The 20,615-nt window shown below is 40.2% G+C and overlaps 2 long non-coding RNA genes across 2 annotated transcripts; both read right to left on the bottom strand.

Moving 5' to 3' along the window:
- Positions 1-1,013: 1,013 nt before the first annotated feature.
- On the bottom strand, positions 1,014-6,976 carry LOC138066185 (uncharacterized). The gene is made up of 3 exons (XR_011139427.1): positions 6,446-6,976; positions 2,679-5,433; positions 1,014-1,376 (listed from the first exon to the last, which is right to left on the bottom strand). It is a non-coding gene; the product is annotated as an uncharacterized lncRNA (long non-coding RNA).
- Positions 6,977-7,875: 899 nt separating this feature from the next.
- LOC104137818 (uncharacterized) lies at positions 7,876-19,873 on the bottom strand. The gene is made up of 3 exons (XR_692820.2): positions 19,759-19,873; positions 9,377-9,480; positions 7,876-8,087 (listed from the first exon to the last, which is right to left on the bottom strand). It is a non-coding gene; the product is annotated as an uncharacterized lncRNA (long non-coding RNA).
- Positions 19,874-20,615: the final 742 nt, after the last annotated feature.

The raw sequence follows: 20,615 nt of genomic DNA, 5'->3' as shown, positions 1-20,615 counted from the left end.
GCAGTTTGCAAAAGTGTCCCATGTGGATCAACACAAAACTTGGTAGCTCTGTTAACAACAGAAGACAGATGGTCTTATTACATTCCCAAAGATCTTAAAGAAAAAGCCCATGACACAAGAACAGGATTTCTGTCACTGCAAATGCTGCAGGGCAGGATTTCATGTAAATTGTCGAAAAGCACACTGAAGACTTCAGCTAGAAAAAATTTGATATTGCACTGGTGCCAGCTCAGGAGTCCACAGTTCTGCCCACAGCTTCTCCTGGGGGTTATCAGGGAGGGATTCATCTCCCTACTTTCTGCAGTCCGGTTCCTCTGGCAACAGGACCTTGGGGCTTTCCCTCCCTCTCTCCCTGCTCCTCTTTGCCTTTTGGCTTTTGTCCACCCTGCATGAATAGGTTGAGTAGAGAGAAGCCGGGTGCTTTCCCCCCTCTCCCTCTGCTTCTGGCTCCAGCTTTGCTTTCTTATGGATGGGGGGGCTGGGGGGTGTTTAAGGGGCTTCTCTCTCCCAGATGATTTTCTTTCCCAGTGACATCTGAGGACTACCGGGCCTCAAACTGGCCCCCTCCCGCCACCTTTGCTGCTGCTGCTGAAGTTGCCCGACTCTGCCAGGCTTGGAGAACAAGTCTGCTTATGAATTGGCGCAAGAAAGAAGAAAGGCAATTAGCTGTTAGCTGAGCAAGGGGATGGATTATTCATGGCTTTGACAGATTTTGGATCTGGCCCAAAGTGCTGTCAATTGCCCATGGTAAATAAGCCAAAAAGTGAAAAATGAGCTTTCTTTAGGCTGCATCGGCAGTATCACTCAGAGCAGTATCCAAAAATCTTGAAATGAGTAGAGCACTCTTCTGGCTGATGTTATTCAAGCAGAATATATTTAAAATGGGCAGAAGAAATAGAACATATAACCCCATAAGGTTTCATGCCTACATGCATTTATTTCGGAGACTATAAAAACAGCAACTAGATTTTTGAGTATGTATCTAGTTTTTCTTAATTATTTCTTTTCCCATTTACAAATGCTGAGGTTGGCTTTACTATGAAGCTTTTTGGCATGCGTGTGTTTCAGTTTCAGAACTAACGAAGATTTGTTGTTATATGCAACGTACAGCTGTTATGCTGCAGGGCACTATGGAAAGACATGAGGGGGACATTCATTGATATAACATTTTCACAGACCGGTACAAGATATGCTCTTTTAGCCTCCCCTCCATTATTCTAGTTAAAAATAAACACAAACATGTAGGTGCTGGGAGGGCTTAGCATGTGTGAGGCACGCTGGCTTGTTTTTTTATGGAGGGCAGGAACTGTATCTTTCAAACTTCTGAACCACTCCGGAACACTGATGACAGCCCAGATTGAGATTTCCTGGGTTCACTGTTGTGAAAGGAATAAATAATAATGATATATTACTAGCGTTTAAGAATATGTTAATATATTATAGATACTAAGTAACTCCTAGAAAGAACAGGCCTTTGAATATTCCTTTAATATATTTTGTGAGGAATTTTCACAAATTTCAGTTTGAACTCCTTAAATTTCTTTGAGAGAAATTCTTTTTCTTTTTTTACACAGTAACCCCTAGTACCAACAATATCATCGTGTCATTCCTTCCAATTTGAGCAATTGCCTTTATGGTAAAACACATAATTCAAATACCTCTTTAATTATTTAATGTAAATCTTATAACTAGTTTCTTAGCTGACTGCAAAATGTTTTAACTGAATATCCTTCAGTATTTATCTCTACATCTCTTTTCAATAATCTTATATTACTCCTCTTTTTAATGCATTATAAATTATTTAGTTACTAACCTCATCTTCCAAAATTGAGGATTGTTTAAGCAAACTCCTATTTTCAGTAATGAAGGGCCTTTTCCTGTAAAACACTTTTGCATGTATAATACTGATACAACTGAGAAAATTCCTTGCATACCTATGCTTTTAGTAAGTTTTAGAAGCTCACACAGAAGGACTGTACAACTTTCAGTGAGGTGACTGGCTTTTTAAGTTCACTATACAGTTTCTTATTATAATTTCTATAGCCCTTAGCACAAATAAGTACCGACACACAGAATGTAAATCCGTAATTAGCATGTTCCACCTTTTAAAACACATGTATATTAATATACATAATATTAAAATTAAAATATACGTGTGTGTGTGTGTGTGTGTGTATGTGTGTACATTTATACACACACCCAAATGATAAAAATGGCTAAGGAACCTTTTACACAATCACAAGATTAGATTGTTACAAGTCCTACTTCAAAAGCATGTTGAAACCACAACAGCATTTCATATCTAAATTAATGTAAACAATTAGGTCCACATTCTAGTCTCATTTTTAGCATTAACATCCAATGGGTTTCAATAGGAGCTTTAGACTTAGGACTGAAGTTGATCACTGTGCTTGACAGATTAGTCATTAATTAATTAGACATTGATTGTGCCTGTGTAACTAGCTTTTCATCCCAGGCCAAAGTTTGGTCTTTTTTATGGTCTGTGAGATGATTATGTGGATTTAGGAATTAGTGAAAGTGCTAAGAATGGCTCTTAGTTTATGCAGCGTGAGTATTAATTTGCTGCCCGTTGCTATTTGTTTGCATCTGAAACCTCCCTCGTGAATTCATAGGGATTTAGCTGACGCAGTATGTTGGTTATATACTTGCAGGCTTACCTAAAGACTATGTGGCGGGAAGCGTATCAGACAGTGCCCTCCAGCACAGCACACTCCAGAACAGCCCGGCACCCAGGATTCACTCCGGTTCCCTCCCTCTACCGTGCTGTGAAACAATGGCAGCTTAACTCAGAGGTTACGTAGCACGAGCTGAGCCCCCGGCATGCTTTCACCCCGTTAGTTTGTCCCATGACATCTCCCTCCTTCGTTGCAGTGATTTCTTGCTCTTCCCTTTGCCCTCCTTCCATGTTAAGAGCTCTTGTGCTCCCTGTTCCTCTCCTGGTCCTTCCGGCATTTCTGCTTCTCCCCCCAGTGCCAAGGGCTGTGTTGGCTTCAACAGCTGCTTTCCTCTCTTTTCGCCTCCTCGCCTTATTGCTTTACTTTGTGGTTGGAGGGCAAGTTATGTAGCGCCAAAGGGAAGAAGTAGAGGTAAGACAGGCCTGAAGCTGATCTAGAAAGTGTTACGGGGTCCCTTGAAACTGAATCACAGAATAGTTGAGGTTGGAAGGGACCCTCTGGAGATCGTCCAGTCCAAGGCCCCTGCTCAAAGCAGGGCCAGCTGCAGCGGGTTGCCCAGGATCGCGTCCAGTCAGGTTCTGAATATCTCCAGCGAAGGAGACTCCACTGCCTCTCTGGGCAACCTGTGCCAGTGCTCAGTCACCCTCACAGTAAAGGAGTTTTTCTTCATGTTCAGGTGGAACTTGTGTTTCAGTTTGCACCCGTTTCCTCTTGTTCTGTCACTGGGCACCCCTGAGAAGAGTCTAGCCCCATCCTCTTGACACCCTCTCTTCAGATATTTATACACATTTATGAGATCTGCATCGCAATGACAACAGCCAGATCCTTCCTGGTTTAGAAATCTCCTGGGGATATTGCCTTCACTCCATGGCTGAGAAAACTTAAACTGTTTAAAAGAAACCCATTTTTTTCCTTGATTCTCCTCATTTTAAAATTGAATGAAAGCAGAATTTTCCTTTAAATTAATCATACAGTCATGCATGCCATGAGTGGACAAACACTACAAAAACTAAGGCTAATGCTGTGTATCTCAGATGATATATTTTGACCATAATCTAATATTGACCTGTTGAAAGGCGTGAAGAAGTCTAATAAAATGCTAGTTAGCGGTATGCATATTATTAGATGCAAAAGTGAATAAACTATATTAGAATATGTCATTGCAGTGTAGCATGTGGCATATAAGCAAACAATTTGAAAAGCTTTGTACTGCATGTGCCACATTTCTGCAAGACAAAATCAATGCTCTGTCTTTTCCAAAGCCAATTAATGCTGAAGAGAGTTTCAGGGACTATCTTAGTCAGAGCAGTAAAGTATAGTGACATTCTTCACTGCTGCAGAAAATCAGTACAATTTCATTACCCTGTCTGCCTGTAGGGCAGCTTGATGCAGTTACATTAAAGTCTCCATCTCTTACCTGTTTCTTAAAAGGCTTGTTGTTTATGTCTTCAGGGCTTTAGTCTAATTTTGGCAACAAAGAACCCTCTAGCTTTTTAAAACTATACGTTTTAGAAGTGTCTTACTGTACTTTCATCTCCTGTTTAAAAAACAAACAAACCCTGAAATAAAGATGGGATTTGGTTTAACAGCTTATGCAAAGTGATATAATTGCAATAACATCTTTGCTTATCAATTTGTTTTTGACATTGGTTTGTTGCAATTTTTGATCAAAACCTTGTTTTGTTCTGGTGTTTGTTTTACTGATTCACTAAGGCCATTGTGTGATGAACATTTCAAAAAGATCAAGATGAAAAGCACGATAATGAAAACACACTGTCAGCCCTGAGCTGCAGTAATGTAACTGCGGTTGAAGGCAAAAATGAGAAACAATGGGGAAGGCAGGAGGAAGGACAGGGCTGCCAAAATTGTCCCTACGGCTAGGAGCAATAGTCTCAAACTATCCTCCAAACCATTAGAATTGTAGTAATTCAGACCACACAAAACTAGTGATTATTCTTCACAGGCAGTGGAGATGTTCTAAAAGAAAAATACTTTTTTCCTATCTCAACCTTATAATTTTGTAATCCGTTTTTACAAGATCTTCAATATCTGTCTTTGCTCTTAGAGCATGTCAGCTAGATCTCCATTTATTTTTCACTATTTTATAACTTTCATCTCTTTGTGCCAGATGTAGTGCTCACATCAATGTCAACTTGAAAATGGTGAGAACTAACATGCTCCATAGAAAGAGTTTTCATAGGGCTCAGCAGCGCGAAATTCCACAGGCTGCTCTGCACTATAATTCAGCTAACCTTTGGGAAAAACAGAGGATGTGTTTATGTGTATCTTCCATTTTTTTTAGAATATTTGAGCGTGTGGATCAGTAGCATGAGCTGTCACGAGACCAGAGAGAGAAATCACGACTTTGTCGAAAATTCATTTGGATGGCAGTGTTGTCTTTCTTCTTCTCTGCTTTGTCTCTTTCACGCTCCCAATATGTTCCAGGAACTCGTGAACGTTATTCTGCTTCGGGCTATGCTGCTTGTAAAGTCACATACGCTTAACTCAAAGATTTCATACTGTTTCTTATATAACATGATCTACTTTGCCCTTGCATAGGAGCTGGGATGGAGGCTGATGCTACAATAGCCATGAGCATTTTGATTATGGGAATCCTGTAGTTATATCTAAAAAAGAGATGCTTTCAGTTCCACACCTCTGATATGTGACACAGGTCTTGCATAAGCAGAGCAGGCAGAAATAAGCTAAAATGCTGAGAAATAATGAAATGCATGACCTAGAAAAAAAGAAAAGCAGTGAAATAAAAAAAAAACCTAAAAAAATCTGTGCATTGAATTTAAAGAAACATGGAATTGCAAGATTTTTAAGATAGCTAAGTCCCGAGAAAGGGTTTAATTTCTAGTTTAGGTCTGAAATGTCAGTCTTGCCATCTTTTTTACATTTCGAGGTTTAGTCATTCACTATTACGTGGATTATCCCAAAGCCTATATTCAGGAGAGTAATCTTTGCTTTTTCACATGAGTATTGACTTCAAGACAATCCATTATGAAGTCAGTGACTCTGTCGTGGATTTGAAGAAGTTAAAAAATAAAAAGGGGTCTTTAACTGAGAAAAAAGGTCATAGGAGAAGGAATTGTCTTCTCAGATGGCTTTATAACAAATGAAGTGTGATATACATTATGGACATGCATTGTTCACTATGGTGTTACTGAAGGCTTCATTCACTACTTAATTTCTCAGAAGCAATTGCAAGTGAAAAATATTCTTCACCCTTTGTATGTCAGCTCAGTACACGTTTAAAATACATTGCTTTCTACCAAAGTAAAAGACCCATGTTGTCTTAGCAGACTAGAATAACTAGAACAATTAGCATACTAGTGGTACTTCTGTTAGTTCAACTTACAGAATCTGGATGGAAAGCAGAAATCTAAACAGTGAAATCTTCCACAGTTATGTTGGCTTAGATCTAAATTTTAAAATATTTTAATACTTATCCTAATTTTTTAATAAGTGATTAGAAGGCCCTTGGAGGAATTTCTATAGTATTTAGACTGAAGTTCTCTTTCTTTTTTGTGAAATAATTACAATTTTTTCCCTCTCTTTATAACTTTTCACGTTTTTAATTCAATTTCAAGTATCTCCAGAAGCTTTATTGCCATTTAAATATGACAGCAGCAATCATGCTAATAAGTCTCCAGTACTAGATTCAGCCCACCTAATTGGTCTTAAATCTGGAACCTAAAGAGAATCTTTTTTCTAGCAGAATTAGAATATATTGGCAGACCTACCTAAACATGCAAAAATTCCATGAGGAATATAAAACTTGCACAAAGATGAGCTGTAGACACACTGGTTTGTTGTTCCAGCTGACACAAATTAAGAAGGTGTTACATGATGTAGGGAATATTTTCCTTCTTAGAGCTTGCAACATATTTAATCCTTATTCTGTAGAGAAATCATGCCCATATGTTGGTGAATGAATCCCTGATAAATTTTTAACGTGCAAGAAAGCTCAAGTTCCAACATACAAATATATATTTTGGCACAGGAAACCTAAGAGATGGATTTGGTTAAGGCACTGAGCAATTACAACTGGCTTTCTTCTTCAGTTTGTCAGAAATCAAAACGTATTTCCCCTCTGGGCAACGTTAATGCCCTAGACATTACATGGAGAACAAAATCTTTTTTCTTTTAATCTATCATTCAGACTTGTGATATGAATTGATTTTGAGTATTAACATGCTCAGCAATATCTGAAGACCAGAGCAATAGAGCTAATAAGGGCAATTCTAAGCGTGCTTGCTATTGGATACCGTGATTTGTCCAAGGGCCTTAGAGGCACAAGCCAGGTGGCATTCTGCAACCTGAAGTACGGTTGTATAAGTGCAACACATCACACACTCATATTGGCAGGTATGTTGCTCTAATCCAAACAGCCTACCATGATGCCATACAAATGCAGAAAGCAGTCCAGAAAACAATTCTCTGCCCTCCTACCTGTTGACTCTGCTGACTTCAGAGAACGTAGTCATAATTTCCTCCTGTGGAAAGGTCTTGCAGCAGAGATGGCAAAGTATTTTAGCACAAAGTTTACATCTTTATTGTGACATGTGGACCAAGCTGAAAACCCTGGTAGAACAAGCAGCCACCCTCAGCCTGCATGGAGGGCTTCACAAACCTGTGGTGTAAGACAACATGCTTGGCACACCACTTATTCATTAGCTTTAATTAAAGCTTCAAATTAAGAGAGGTTGGAATAATGGGTAGGACACTTTCAGAAAATCAGTATTCCTTTTACCCCATTTATGCCCACCATCTAGATGCAATAATTATGTCTCCAACTTTTTTTTTGTTATTGGTATCTGATAGATAACTCTATGTTGAAATACTTTCATTTATACTTGGAATATTTTCCTTGTGACTATAAGATCTAAAAAAATAAATACTGCAGCTTTTAAAAATCAAAATAGGCATCTTTCTGAAATTAAATCCAGTGTAGAGGGCTGGATAAATGCTTAAAAAATATTATGTCTGTCCTGCCTACCTAATGTTTGGCATCACTTCTTTGCAGGGCTGAATAAATAAATAAATAAATAAATATATATATATATATATATGTATATGTATATCATGAACAAATTAGAAAATAAAAATTCTAGTTCTACTTAAGATTTTCTTTCTGTATCAGAGATAGCAATTTCAGTGATTCCAGAACCCGTAACCTCAATTCTAAAGGTGTTTTTGGATGATTTTATTGGCTTTTCATTGAAGTCTATTTTCACCTTTCCTATAGGATTTTTCCTGCAGAGAAAAATAATTCTAGAGGAAAGGGAATGAAGCCCATAGTCTCAGAGTCAATCTTTGTGTCTCAGTCAACAGAAGAAACGCTTCCAGATGGGAAATATAGCTTGTTGTTTGCATAAAACAAACCTGTAAAGAGAAAAGGAAGAGTTGCATGTACCATTATACACTCACATTATGCTTATGCAAGCTGCAATTCATCTATGTCATCCTCCACGCTCCCCAAAAGAGGTGCCTAAATGTGGCTACAATTCATCTCCTTCAAGGAGAGATATCTTCTTCCCCTGTTTTCACCACAGGAGGCTTTAAAGTCTTCTAGGCTTACTGACGGAGTGATTCAGCGTGCTGGCTTCCTACAAGGCATGCGGAAGTCACCAGATTCAAAGCAAACTCATCACATCCCTTTTATGCCTCTGTAAATGATATTTGCAATGCTCTGCAAATAAAACTTGCTTATCAGGAAAGAATAATGACTTACAAGACACCCCTGTAACAAGAAGAGTGACAGGACTGTAAGGTGACAATATTCTGCTCCAGAGAAGAGTCCACAGAGGACAGGACACACCGCTTTCCCCCCAGCACCATACCCAGAGGTTATCAGATCCAAGTCATCAATATGGCACCTGCTCCTGCATCCGTCAGAGCACACAGAATCACATCTTGCTTGGTGTATTTTAGATGAGTCACAGCCCAAAACTAGGACAACTAAAATGTTATATGTTGCACTTAATCAGATGAATTTCAGATACTTTTCCTCTAGATCCAACTTCTGCTCAGGGTGAAGTAGCCTTCCTCTATTATATCAAGCAAACAGCTTTAATGTTGGCTGTTTTAATAAACTTAAATTTGACACGTTCACTTTCTTTCAGGTCTTCTTCATAAGGCACTAAACAAAACCTGCACTGAGAGTTTTTAAGGTTTTCAGTTGAAAGCGCCTTTGCACTTTGAGGTATCATGATGTCAAGTTTTGAAAAAACGAGAGACAAAGATTTGTTTATGGCTCTTAACCGTACTCTGATGATACCTCTTGCACACAATGTACGTTTCTTTACTTTGGTGCCGTTGGGGGTCTGACTGGAAGAGCCAGGGTGCAGTTGCACATCAGTTTCATCAGATGCTAATTTCAGTACTTTGTTGACTGAAAACACAATTAACTCTACAACCGTTTTGTACTTCCAATATGTTAGTGAGCCATAAAGCTGCTGAGCCTCATTCACTGCAGCTGAAACAGAAAACCTCTCAAATCTATGCAAGGAAAATTAACAAGTAGACGGAAAGCAAAGCTACAAAGCAGTCGGAATGAAAATGTTAAAATCACTCTTAAAATAAGTATTCATTGTATTTGCTTGTTTAGGCTTATAACAATATATATCCCAATCTGACAAGGTCTGATTTTTGGCTGTGCGAGCAAGACTTACCCATTTTTTTATTTCTCACATCTCTTCCTGTCTCCCATGGCCCCGTCCAGCCTCCTGTTCTCCAGAAACTCCCGTCTCAGTGTATTGGCCTTCTTTTGCTGTCACTACAGAATTCAAAATCCTCTCAAATAGGACAGAAACACAACCAAAATAAAAGGGAGAGCACTTCAGGAAAAAGAGGGCTTTTATAAGGATATGAAGCTATTTCAAGGGGAAGAAGGCAAGAAGACCAGTCCAAGTCAGGAAGAAAGAGCAATACAATTTTTGTCCTTTTTTTGGATATTTTAAATGAGCCTTAAAGTGTTGAACAAACTTATTTTATTTTGTCTTTTTGCTCCATCTTTCAAATATTAGGAATATTATTATAAAATTCAGCATAGTAACATGGTAGAGCTTGTTATTCTGAAACAGGATGTGTTAGCTCATTTTGCTAAGTGCCAATTTGATCTGGATGCTTCCTTTTGGGGTATAATTAAAGACTACTGTTTTTCTTGCATTCTGAAGCAAGAGAAGAAGGAGCAATAAAAAAAGAAGCAAATCTAGAACACTGAGCTAGTAGATAGCTTTAGAAAGTGCCTGGTATAAATCTGAAACGCTTCAGGAAAACAACAGAAGCAAGCATTGATTCCTGTCTGGAACGGCAGATCACATTTTGTCTGTAATTGCACTGAGGCCAAGACAGCTCTCATGAATTGCTCCTGTTGCATTTTATTGATTAACCTTAAAAAGGTCATCAAAATGCTAGAAGACAAGATGTTATAGTGAATAATGGGTTATCCTGAAATTGTAATAATCAAAATCAATGAAACCTATATAATCATAAGCACTGAATCATATTATTGCTATGCAGCAACATATTGCAGATAAACCCAGTTCCCACACAGAAAAAAGTTGTGGTAACTTGATTATTTTTTAAATAAATTTTTCACCCAACTCTAGGCACATCTAGAAGAGACATGGTGAAATTCTGTTTTTCTGCAGCTACCTGACTTGTCTAACTCTGTTCTGTCACTTTGTATCCCACGCTTATCAGGAAATGACAGATTTTTTTCACAGGCATACACAGGCCAAGAAAAACAACAACCACTAAGAGAGGGGAAGAGGGAAGATTTACAAGATCACTCTGAAAGTATAGTTTAAAAGATTCTCTTCCTCCTGTGGAACAAATTTGTTCAGGGACAATATACACCAGGGTGCAATGTCAAGAACATAACAATTACTCACATGGAAGGGTCTGCTATATCTGTGAGCAGAATGATCATTGAATACTCTGCATCTTCTATGTAGAATATTGACATATAACATTCATCAAGGCCAACCACTCTCTGTCCTTTTCCTCCTATTCCACATTCACACATAAGGTTATCCAAGGCTGGATAAAATATGGTGGAGTACTTAGCATTTTAAATAAGAAATGGTATGAAAAAACACCGCTGATTTTGCTAGCAAAAGGGCAGGGCCAAAAACTAGTTAGTCCAGAGATTTTTAAAGGAAAAGCACATATTTTAATGCTACTCGTACAAATATATATTGTACTGTTCAGTTCTACCTGATTTCCATGATGGAAGGACACAGTTAATATTCACAGCTGGTAATGAAAGATATTGAATCCCCCCTTTCCCTTTCTTCATTTTTCCAATAAAAATTTGCGATAGAAGAGCATTAAAACATTATGAATTATTAGGGCAACTTAGAGTAAGCAGAAGTAGGCCTTATCTTAATAAGTTAAGACTACCTATTTTATTATGAAAGGCTGCGAGAGACGTCATTGTCACCTTCACCAAGACAACATTCACTGCAGAATTTGGAGGAAAGAATGAAAGATCCTTGACAGCTTTTCCTTCCCACCTTTATACCCTCACTCCCATTTACACCCTCTGGATTGTACAATTCCTAAGCATTTTTTTTCGGCACATAGTTTGAATGAGTGCTGTCAACTACACCCGTTTTTCTTCTCTTTTCCCATAGTAGAAATAGAAAAATTTATCTTTGACTCCTCCATGTCTGGCAACCTAATGCAGCCTGATGTCAATGTATCCTGAAGTTTTCTACCAGATTTTGTTGGACAAAACACTGAGAATCCACAACCAGAGAAGAAAGTAAATATCTGCCTGGAACCTTTCTGTGATGGCAGATGTATCATTACGGTTGAAATATATATTAAAAAAAAACATGTCACATGGTCAGAGTGGGTCTTCATTTATACCTCCTTTAATGTTTTGTAGATAAAAAGGAGCTCCCATGCACTTTTGGCCTGGTAATGATTTCCTAGTCACTGTCTCTAAAGACGTTAAGTTTCACAAAAACAGGAGTTCTGTTTTCTACTAGCTTACTACGTGTCTAGTTCTTAAGGAGAATTACAATCCCTCAGCGAATAATCCTAATCCTAATCCTTAGTAAATAGAGCTTTATATTCTGTAAGGGCTTTTTAATAAAAGGATTTCGACAGTGATCAATTTTTTTCAAAAACTGTGATCTCTCCAGGTGTCCTGAATCACTTACGTTTATTAATGTTATACAGAAACATATCACAAACAAAGCTTGCTCCTTATTAAATAATAATACACAGAATAAATTCACAGGAACTATCATAGAAACCCTTGATCATTTTTAAATACATATCTGCCAGTGCTCAGCATATAGAGAAGATATGCAGAACAGTTTGAGCTAGAAATGCAAAAAATCTGAGATGATGGAAATCTCAGCAGCTCTGGAAGAGCAGCATATGCTGTATTACACTTGAGTCAACATGCTGGCATTTCTGATACAATAAATGAATGAGTCCTAGCATGTATCAGTAAAGGTCTATGCAGCTTGAGAGCATGCAAGCATTTGTGTAACCTGATTTTAATCAAGAACTAGAAGTAGTAAAAATAAAGCAACATGGTAAAGATGATTTTTCAGCAGTATTAAGTATGGGTTTGCATGTAATAGCATATACACCACAACTAATTGATTCCTGACCAGAATTACTCGTTGATGATGCAAGCAATATATGCTGATATGAAGTAGTATCTAGGGATGTGGGATGTTTATTTAGATGTATCCGTAGCATTTTACAGGTAATCTATCTGAATTTCTTCTTGAGATTTCAAAATTATTTTGTTCAGGTTTGTTGAGCTTCCTCCCTGCAAAACAAGCTGCCAGAGGCACTGGTTTCAGGTTTCTGACGAAATTATGGAAGCCTTCCAAAACAAACTAAAGTATTTGTTTGTTTGTTTGTTTTTTAAAGTATCAAAATAGCCACAGGTTTAGGTTCCATTACTATTAAGACTGAACATCATAGGAAGATACATTCTCGTCCCTCCCTTGTTTGCAAGCTCCTATTTGGAGTCTCCTACAGGAAACTCTGTACAATAAATTAATGCCATTTTAATGTCACTGTTACACGAGTGAGTATCTCCTATTCTGGACTTGAGTAGATGTGATATTGGGAAACAGAGAACATATAGAATCTACACTCAAAGCAGGAGAAAGAAATGTTTGCTTTTTCAGTGGCGATAGGTAGAAGCTGCCCAGGGTCTGATTTGGCATACTGAAGTGGAACCCAAAGAGTTCAAAGCCAAAAAAAAAAAAAAAGAGAGAGAGAGAAAAGAAAGTGGAGCAGTCTTCCTTGTACAATGAACAATTTGCTCATCCTGCACTGCAATTTCCATGTACAAGTCACATCCACCAATGGGAAATGCCACTATGACTAGATATTTCCATCAGCACTAAATATTTTCTTTTGTGAAATATAGGTTAAGTCTTAGTGACGTGACAGTCCTGGGTGAGAATGAACAGCACTTTCAACCAAGAGAGTTCAGTTAGTAGCAAACACTTTCCCTGGTAACATAACTTCACTTAAGTCAACGAAGCTATCCCAGCAAGAAAGTCAGTAGTGCGTGCAAGACTCTCACCTGACTTGATTTTCAAAAGTGCTGAACGTCTAACTGCTTTTGCTGTGACTGCTAAATTAGGTGTCTGCATCTGGATTTAGGAGCATCACTACTTAGGAAAATTCTCTGCACTACTCCTAGTGTTCATGGACTCTGCTAAAACTTCTGGAAATGGAATTGTCCAAATATATTAACGATGGATGACCAAAGTTACTTATCTAGTACTTGATCTCACTCTACCATGAGATCTCTTTTTGATTAAAGTAGGTATCAGTGGAGTTCAGGAAAAATATGAGCATTTAGTGTCTCGGAAAAATAGGATCACTTTTTTCTTTTTTTAATGTCTAGATTTTGCCATTAAAGCTTTAGCTTTAATCTTAGTTTTACCTTTTGTGCAACATACTTCTCATATCAGTGAAATAAACATGATCCTTTATTGCTCTATCTCACAGAACTATTATGTAGCCAAACTGATGAATCCTCATAAAAAATTTTGAAATTCTCTGGAAAATTTTACTTAATAACAAATAATTATTCATATAATAAAGCCCATGTGGCATGGTCTGGACCCATGGGTCAAATGGGCAACGCCCAAAAAACTTATGTATGATTAAATGAAATAAAGAAAGAGGAAAAGTGAGTACGCAAAAAGGCATTTAAAAATGCACTCCTATGAACACCCTTGACCAGGTATGATTTACTGGCTATCTCTTCTAAACTTGTCCTTATAAATTGCCTTATGTTTTTGAACACTGTAAGGTGGTCTTTGATATGAAGGATATGTGGGACAAAGGGTATGTTGGCAGCAGCAACATACTAGCTCATATATTAGTAGTCAAGGCGGAGTGTTAATTAAAAGATGCTTATTGCACATGTATCTTAAAGTTGTCTGTGTAACAACCCCTCGCCTCCTACCTCCTCCATCTCTGAAGGAGTGCCTAACTTAAACTGTGGCAGGAACAGCAGTAACTCTTATATAATGGAACCCTCTTGACACACAACAAATAAACTCTCTTGGAATAAGTTAGACCTTATTTTTTGTCAGTGAGAAATATTTTCTGAACCCATCTTCAAGATTAACATTGCAGTTCCTGCAGTAACATTAAATATTAAGAACCTCAGTAGCTGCTTGCTTGAAATGTTATTTTTGTTAAAAGAGTATTGGTAAACATGCAAAAGCACATATGTTTTCTTGCTTACAGGACCCACGGCTCTAAAAGAACATCAGTCGGTGGTTTGATCCAAGCCAGGGCTCTTGCAGGGCTTTCAAAATGTCACTACTGTTTCTCTGGGCAAACAGCTCGGAAGCCCTGAGACGCAGACGTTTCAAAAGGATGGATGCCATGAAATGCACAGTTTGGAGTGACCCAGGTGATGGCATTACTCTAGAGTTTCAGGCTACAGACATCCATTTTGGCTGCATCAATAGCGCTAAATGTATCAGCTGCAGGGGGGGATTATAGCCCTTGGCCAAGTGCAGCGTACTACTCCTATGTTTTAGAGTAGGCTGGATGTGTCAATCCTATGTGACTGCTATCTCTTTTGGCCTACCTAGTGTCCCATGGCCTTGCGACATAATTATCATTTTGTGAAGTTTTTTCAGTTCAGAGTTCAGTAACAAGGTGAGGACTGTACTGCAGCCCACCAGAAACTTTTTTCTCTAACAGGAAACTGAGGGTGTGCCCTGCAGTACGGCACACTGGGGCACAAAGCTTTCTGAAATAAGGCTGGAGTATTGCAAATGACAGCAAGAGTCAAACTGGCTCATCCACATTACAGACTGGGAGTTGCCCCAAAATCATAGCTAGGTTTTGTTCCGGAGGGAAGAAACTGATTCACTCCAAAAGAGATCCTGGGGCTCTATTAAAATTTAGATACGTGAACAAACAGAGGAATAAAACCCAGGAGGGAACCGTGAGGCTAAATTATTTGTCAATGTAGATCTGTCACTTGAGATAACCAGCTTCTTAGCTCTGAATAAGGGAGTTCTTGGGAGTCTGCAGAGTGTCCAAGTCTTAAACGCTATCTTGGGGAATCGACAAGGTATCCTCTGCTTGACTGGAGATTCCCAGGCATGCAGCCAAGTGAAGACTTGGGAATGCTGAATGTGAGAACCTTGACTAGAAAAAAGGCTCTTGCACTTTCAGGACTGCCAGAATCCAAACTGGAGATGCATGTCTTCCTTGAATTCACGGAATCTCATAACCCTGTTTCCTTAGAAGTCACCTAGGAAACCACACAGTGTAGGAGATCCAAGGAAATCTGCTTGTGATTTAATGAGTTTGTCAAACTTGCAGCATTTTCATGAAAATTTCTGGAACTGATGAATTAGTATTTTCTACTGGAAAACTCTTTTTCTTGAGAAACATCATTTCACCTATTAGGGAGCATCCTTCTGATGATGTCACCTTTGAGGATGGTTTAGAGCTGGAACTAGAATATCAAAACTATAGTAAGCTAGCTATGTAGCTCACCTGGAATTTTCTCCCTTGATGAATGCATTCAAAATGAAACTTTTTATCAAAATTAGAGCATTTAGCAAAAGATCTCAACCGTGGGGGGGGAGAGGAAAGTAAATTGAGCATGAAAGGTACATTAAACAGAGCTGTATTATGCCACATGCAACTATAGGAGCAAAGGAAAATTTTAAATCAGAAAGCAGCTATTACCGGAGCCTTGTTTTTCTATTTTTATAGTAGCCCCAACTTTGACAGCTGGCAATCCCACTGCTTACAATTTTCCCTGTAACTGTTGATTTGCCTTGCTAGGAGAGTATTTGGATCCTTTTGAACAAACCTCTTCTTGGATTTTAGGTACTGAAGGTATGTTCAAATGCAGAAAAATTAATAGATCCTTTTAAATGTTAGAGGTGAAACTAGAATTCTTATATTAGAGCTGCTGTTCCTGGTATATTTGTACTTTGAAGTTCTGAACATCTAAAATAAGATGAAAGAAAATCTTTCTGAGTGGAAGCATGCTGGGGTTTTTTTCTCTCTTTCAATTTACCTGCCTATTAGTTTCGCAGCCATCGCTCAATTGTTACTTCTCAAAAGATATCCAGAACAAAGAAGATGAAAGTCTAGTATAGATACCATGGAAGCACAGAACATTATAAATAGACTTTATTCTGGCATTCAAAATGTCTTCCTTCTGCTATTTCAGCTATTCAGATTAAAACAGAATATTAATTTTAATAACAATATATGAATTGATTATGTTGTATAGAAGTCCTCACACTCATAGTGATCCATCTAGCTCCCAAAATATGGCCGTCTTGCTCTTTCAGTTTGATTTTTACCATGTAAATAAACTCCTTAGAGCTGTTCAAAGAGCAAAGGGATTCCTGCAGCTAGATGGAGAGTAATTGCCCTCGGAAAGGTGGCAAATTCCCCCAACATCTAGGGCCTCATTCCGTATTAAACAAGTCCCTTCAACCTCATTTGAATGCTTAGGTGACCATACTGTTGGAGGTCATGCAGGATTCATCCCCTCAAGCATTCCCCATTCAGTAGCTCTCTCCTCACAGTCTGGAGTTTCCAAAAGACATTGCAAGCTCATTCCCTCTCTTTAATTCTGAAGACAGCATGTTCCATGAACTCCAGCAAACAGCAACGGCAGCCAGTGCAGATATCAAGCAATTCCCCTTATCCGAAACTGCTGAAAAGCTTCTTATCCCATTAAGGCCCAGATGAGACCATTATGCCTAGAAGACTCTATCTCTTTTGAGTACTGTCCTCATCCCAGAGCTGGCATTAGAAGAGGCAGGTGAACACCACTGCACATGCCTCAGTACTAAACAAGATAATTGGGTTCAGCTGAATGGTGAGTTATGTAGCGCTGAAATGACTGTCACTAAAAAGACACAGCTGCACACAGGGCAGGAACAGACACAGGACAGGACTGAACAGGGGATAGGCAGGAAAAATGTACAGAAACCTTGCCATTCAATGTCTTTGGACACTTCAGAAATGACCAAGATAATTGCCAAGAGATGGTGGCCATGTCTCTACATACTAGCAAGTTACTTTGTAAATCCAACCAAGGTACAGGTAAACCTTTTTTTCTGGGACTGAGGACCATATCATATTGCCCATCTGGCCAATTAGCCCACTTAAGGGTAGATTCTTTGGAAAATAGTTGTCATCCTAGGTGTGTACTGGAAGAGGTTAAAATCAGTACTGAAACATTTCTACACAAAGACAGAAAAGTACATAGTAAAATCTCTCCCTGCTTTAGATACTGACACGGTCTCATTCTTCTAGTCCCATAGCGAAACACTGCCACAGTCCCATCCTTGGACCACACCATGGGTAGATACAGATTGGTCTCTGCCACCCACACTTCAGTCACACACTTGGCCCCTTCCTATTCCTCTCAATATATATTTCTGAAGTATGGACATGCTTTTACTGCAATAAACCACTCATCACAGCCCTTGGACAAGATACCGTTTTCTCCTATAACTTGGGAGAGAGGAGCTTCTTCATCTGGCAGAATGACTCATCAATCTACATTCAGTATCGCAAGCATTGCCTAGCAAGTATGAACTCCACCATGGGAGAAGTACCACTCAGTTCTGCCCACAACATCTAAAATTTTTGCTCTGCACTTAAGATGCTGAGGGCAAAAAAAGATGCCTTTTCCCACCTCTGGCACACACTGGTAACAGATGATAGTAATGACATGCCTGTGGCCCTCTGTTCTTCACCTTATCTGCTGAGGAAGTGTACACAGGGCAGTTAGACTGAATGAAATGAAGTAGTCTGGTGTTCAGTAGTGACCACCTTCATGGAGCCATCTGCAGTGAAGAGCTTAGTGACTGGATTTTTTCCCCATGCTGGGTGTGGGAATGAATGAATGAATAGCATGTGTAATAAGCAGAGAACATAAAATTCTCTTTTCCAGTACATTTTTTTCCTCAGGCCATTATTACTCTACGGTCTGGCACAATAGAGTAGCGGTGACAGAATTTGGTATTGCTCACTGTACTTTAAAAATTGCAAAAGAGCTCAGGATACAATTTGAGGCAAGTTTTCTGCTGCTGCCTTAGACGACTAGCTCCCTGGGAAATCGGGTTATATTAGAGCTGCTGTTGCAGCTCCCGGGAATCAGGTTGTGGTGGTTACCATCACAAATGATAAGCAAACAAAGACGACATCTGTGACAGTTTCATCATTCAAATTCAAGGCAAGATTGTGCTAAGTTCCCCCAACAACAACAACAATAACCAAACAGAATCACAGAAAGGTTGAGGTTGGAAGGAACCTCCACAGATCACCCGGTCCAACCACCCTGATCAAACAGGGTCACCTACAGCACGTTGCCCAGGACTCTATCCAGATGGCTTTTGAATATCTCCAAGGAAGGACACTCCACAGCCTCTCTGGGCAACTTGCTCCAGTACTCTGTCACCCTCTCAGGAAAGGGGTTTTTCCTTATGTTCAGATGGAGCTTCCTGTGTTTTAGTTTGTGCTTATTGCCCCTTGTCCTGTCACTGGGCACCAGTGAAGAAAGTCTGGCCCTGACCTTTTTACACCTTCCCTTCAGAGATTTATACACATTGATGAGATTCCCCTCTCAGTCTTCTCTTCTCCAGGCTGAACAGGCCCAGTTCTCTCAGCCTTTCCTTGTCTGACAGATGCTCCCATCCCTTCTTCATCTTAGGAGCCCTCTGCTGGACTCTCTCCAGGAGTGCCATGTCTCTCTTGCGTTGGGGAGCCCAGAACTGGACACAGCCCTCCAGGTGTGGCCTGTCCAGAGTTGAATAGAGGGGAAGGATCACTTCCCTCGACCTGCTGGCAACCCTCTGCCTAATGCAGCCCAGGATATTGTTGGCCTTCTTGGCCACAAGGGCACGTTGCTGCCTCATGGTCAACTTGTTGCTCACCAAGGTCCCCAGGTCCTTCTCTGCAGGGCTGCTTTCCAGCAGCTCAGCCCCCGACCTGTACTGGTGCATGGGGGTTATTCCTCCTCAGGTGCAGGGCTCTGCATTTCCCTTTATTGAACTTCAGGAGGTTCCTCCTTGCCCACCTCTCCAGCCTATTGAGGTCCCTCTGAATGCAGCAGAGCCCTCTGCTGTGTTAGCCACTCCTCACAGGTTTGTATCCTCAGCAAACTTGCTGAGGAGGCACTCTGTCCCTTCATCCAGGCCATTGATGAATAAATTGAACAGGACTGGGCCCCAGATTGACCCCTGGGCAACACTGCTAGCTACAGGCCTCCAACTAGACTCTGTGCCGCTGATCACAACCCTCTGAGCACAGCCATTGACCCAGTTTTCAATGCACCTCACTGTCTGCTCCTCCTGCCCGCACTTCCTCACCTTGCCTCTGAGGATGTTATGGGAGAGATTGTCAAAAGCCTTCCTGAAGTCGAGGTAGATAACCTCCACTGCTCTCCCCTCAGCTACCCAGCCAGTCATTCCATCTGAGAAGTCTGCCAGGCTGGTTAAGCATGATTTCCCCTTCGTGAATCCATGCTGACTACCCTTGATCACCTTCTTACCTTTCATATTCTTGGAAATGGTGTCCAGAATGAGCTGCCTCATCAATGCCGTCAAGGCTCTTCCTCCGCGCTCCCACAGGGCAGGGCACAGACAGAGCCTGAGAGCACCAGCCAGCTCACCCGCCCAAGGCGCTTGGCGTCTGGGACGTCAGAGCTTCTTTCTCTTCCCATTTGGTCATATGAGCTCTCCCTGACTCCAGCACTAGGGCACAGGCCAAAGGAAGGATCACTTCTCTCTCTTTTCTTACCAAGCAAATGACCCCCAGAGCTCTGCTCATGGGCACCCTGGCTTTTCAGGGCTGAACGGAGACTATGCCACCAGGGCCTCAGGGGGGACGAGTCACAAACAAAGAGTGCTCACCAAAGCTGTAGCAGGCTCCCCCCAAAACAAGAGGAAACTCTAAAAGCATGCAGGTAGCGAAAGCCAAGGGTCAAGGGCTTCAAGGACACAGTGACCAGAAGGCCTGCCGAAAAGCCAGAAGGCTGCTCAGCCGATGGATGCGCTCACCACTGCTCCCTTGATTCTAGCTTCCTGGAGCACTGCAGCTAGAGCAAAGGGGGGGCTGCCCACTGCCACCCAAAACACAGGCGAAAACCAACTTGGGGCTGTGGGCTCCCCTCCAAGAGCAGCATATCTGGACGTAACACTCCATAGTAAGACTGTGCAATTTTTCAGCAGAAAAGCAGCCAGAGTGACGTTGCAGAAGAAGCCAGAGGCATAAGTTGCAAAAAGGGTAATAGATCATGAAATGAAATGAGAAGGGGAAAACCTTGCAACTGCGACTTCTTTTTTTGCAATAAACCAGTTAGCAAAAATGTGAAAGCCTCTAAAAATGCTTGAGAGTGAGGGTTCCCTG

Source organism: Struthio camelus, chromosome 2 (assembly GCF_040807025.1).
Source record: "Struthio camelus isolate bStrCam1 chromosome 2, bStrCam1.hap1, whole genome shotgun sequence".
Taxonomy (NCBI): Eukaryota; Metazoa; Chordata; class Aves; order Struthioniformes; family Struthionidae; genus Struthio; species Struthio camelus.
The sequence above is the reverse complement of the archived record's forward strand: the minus strand, read 5'-3'. Positions and strand labels throughout refer to the sequence as shown.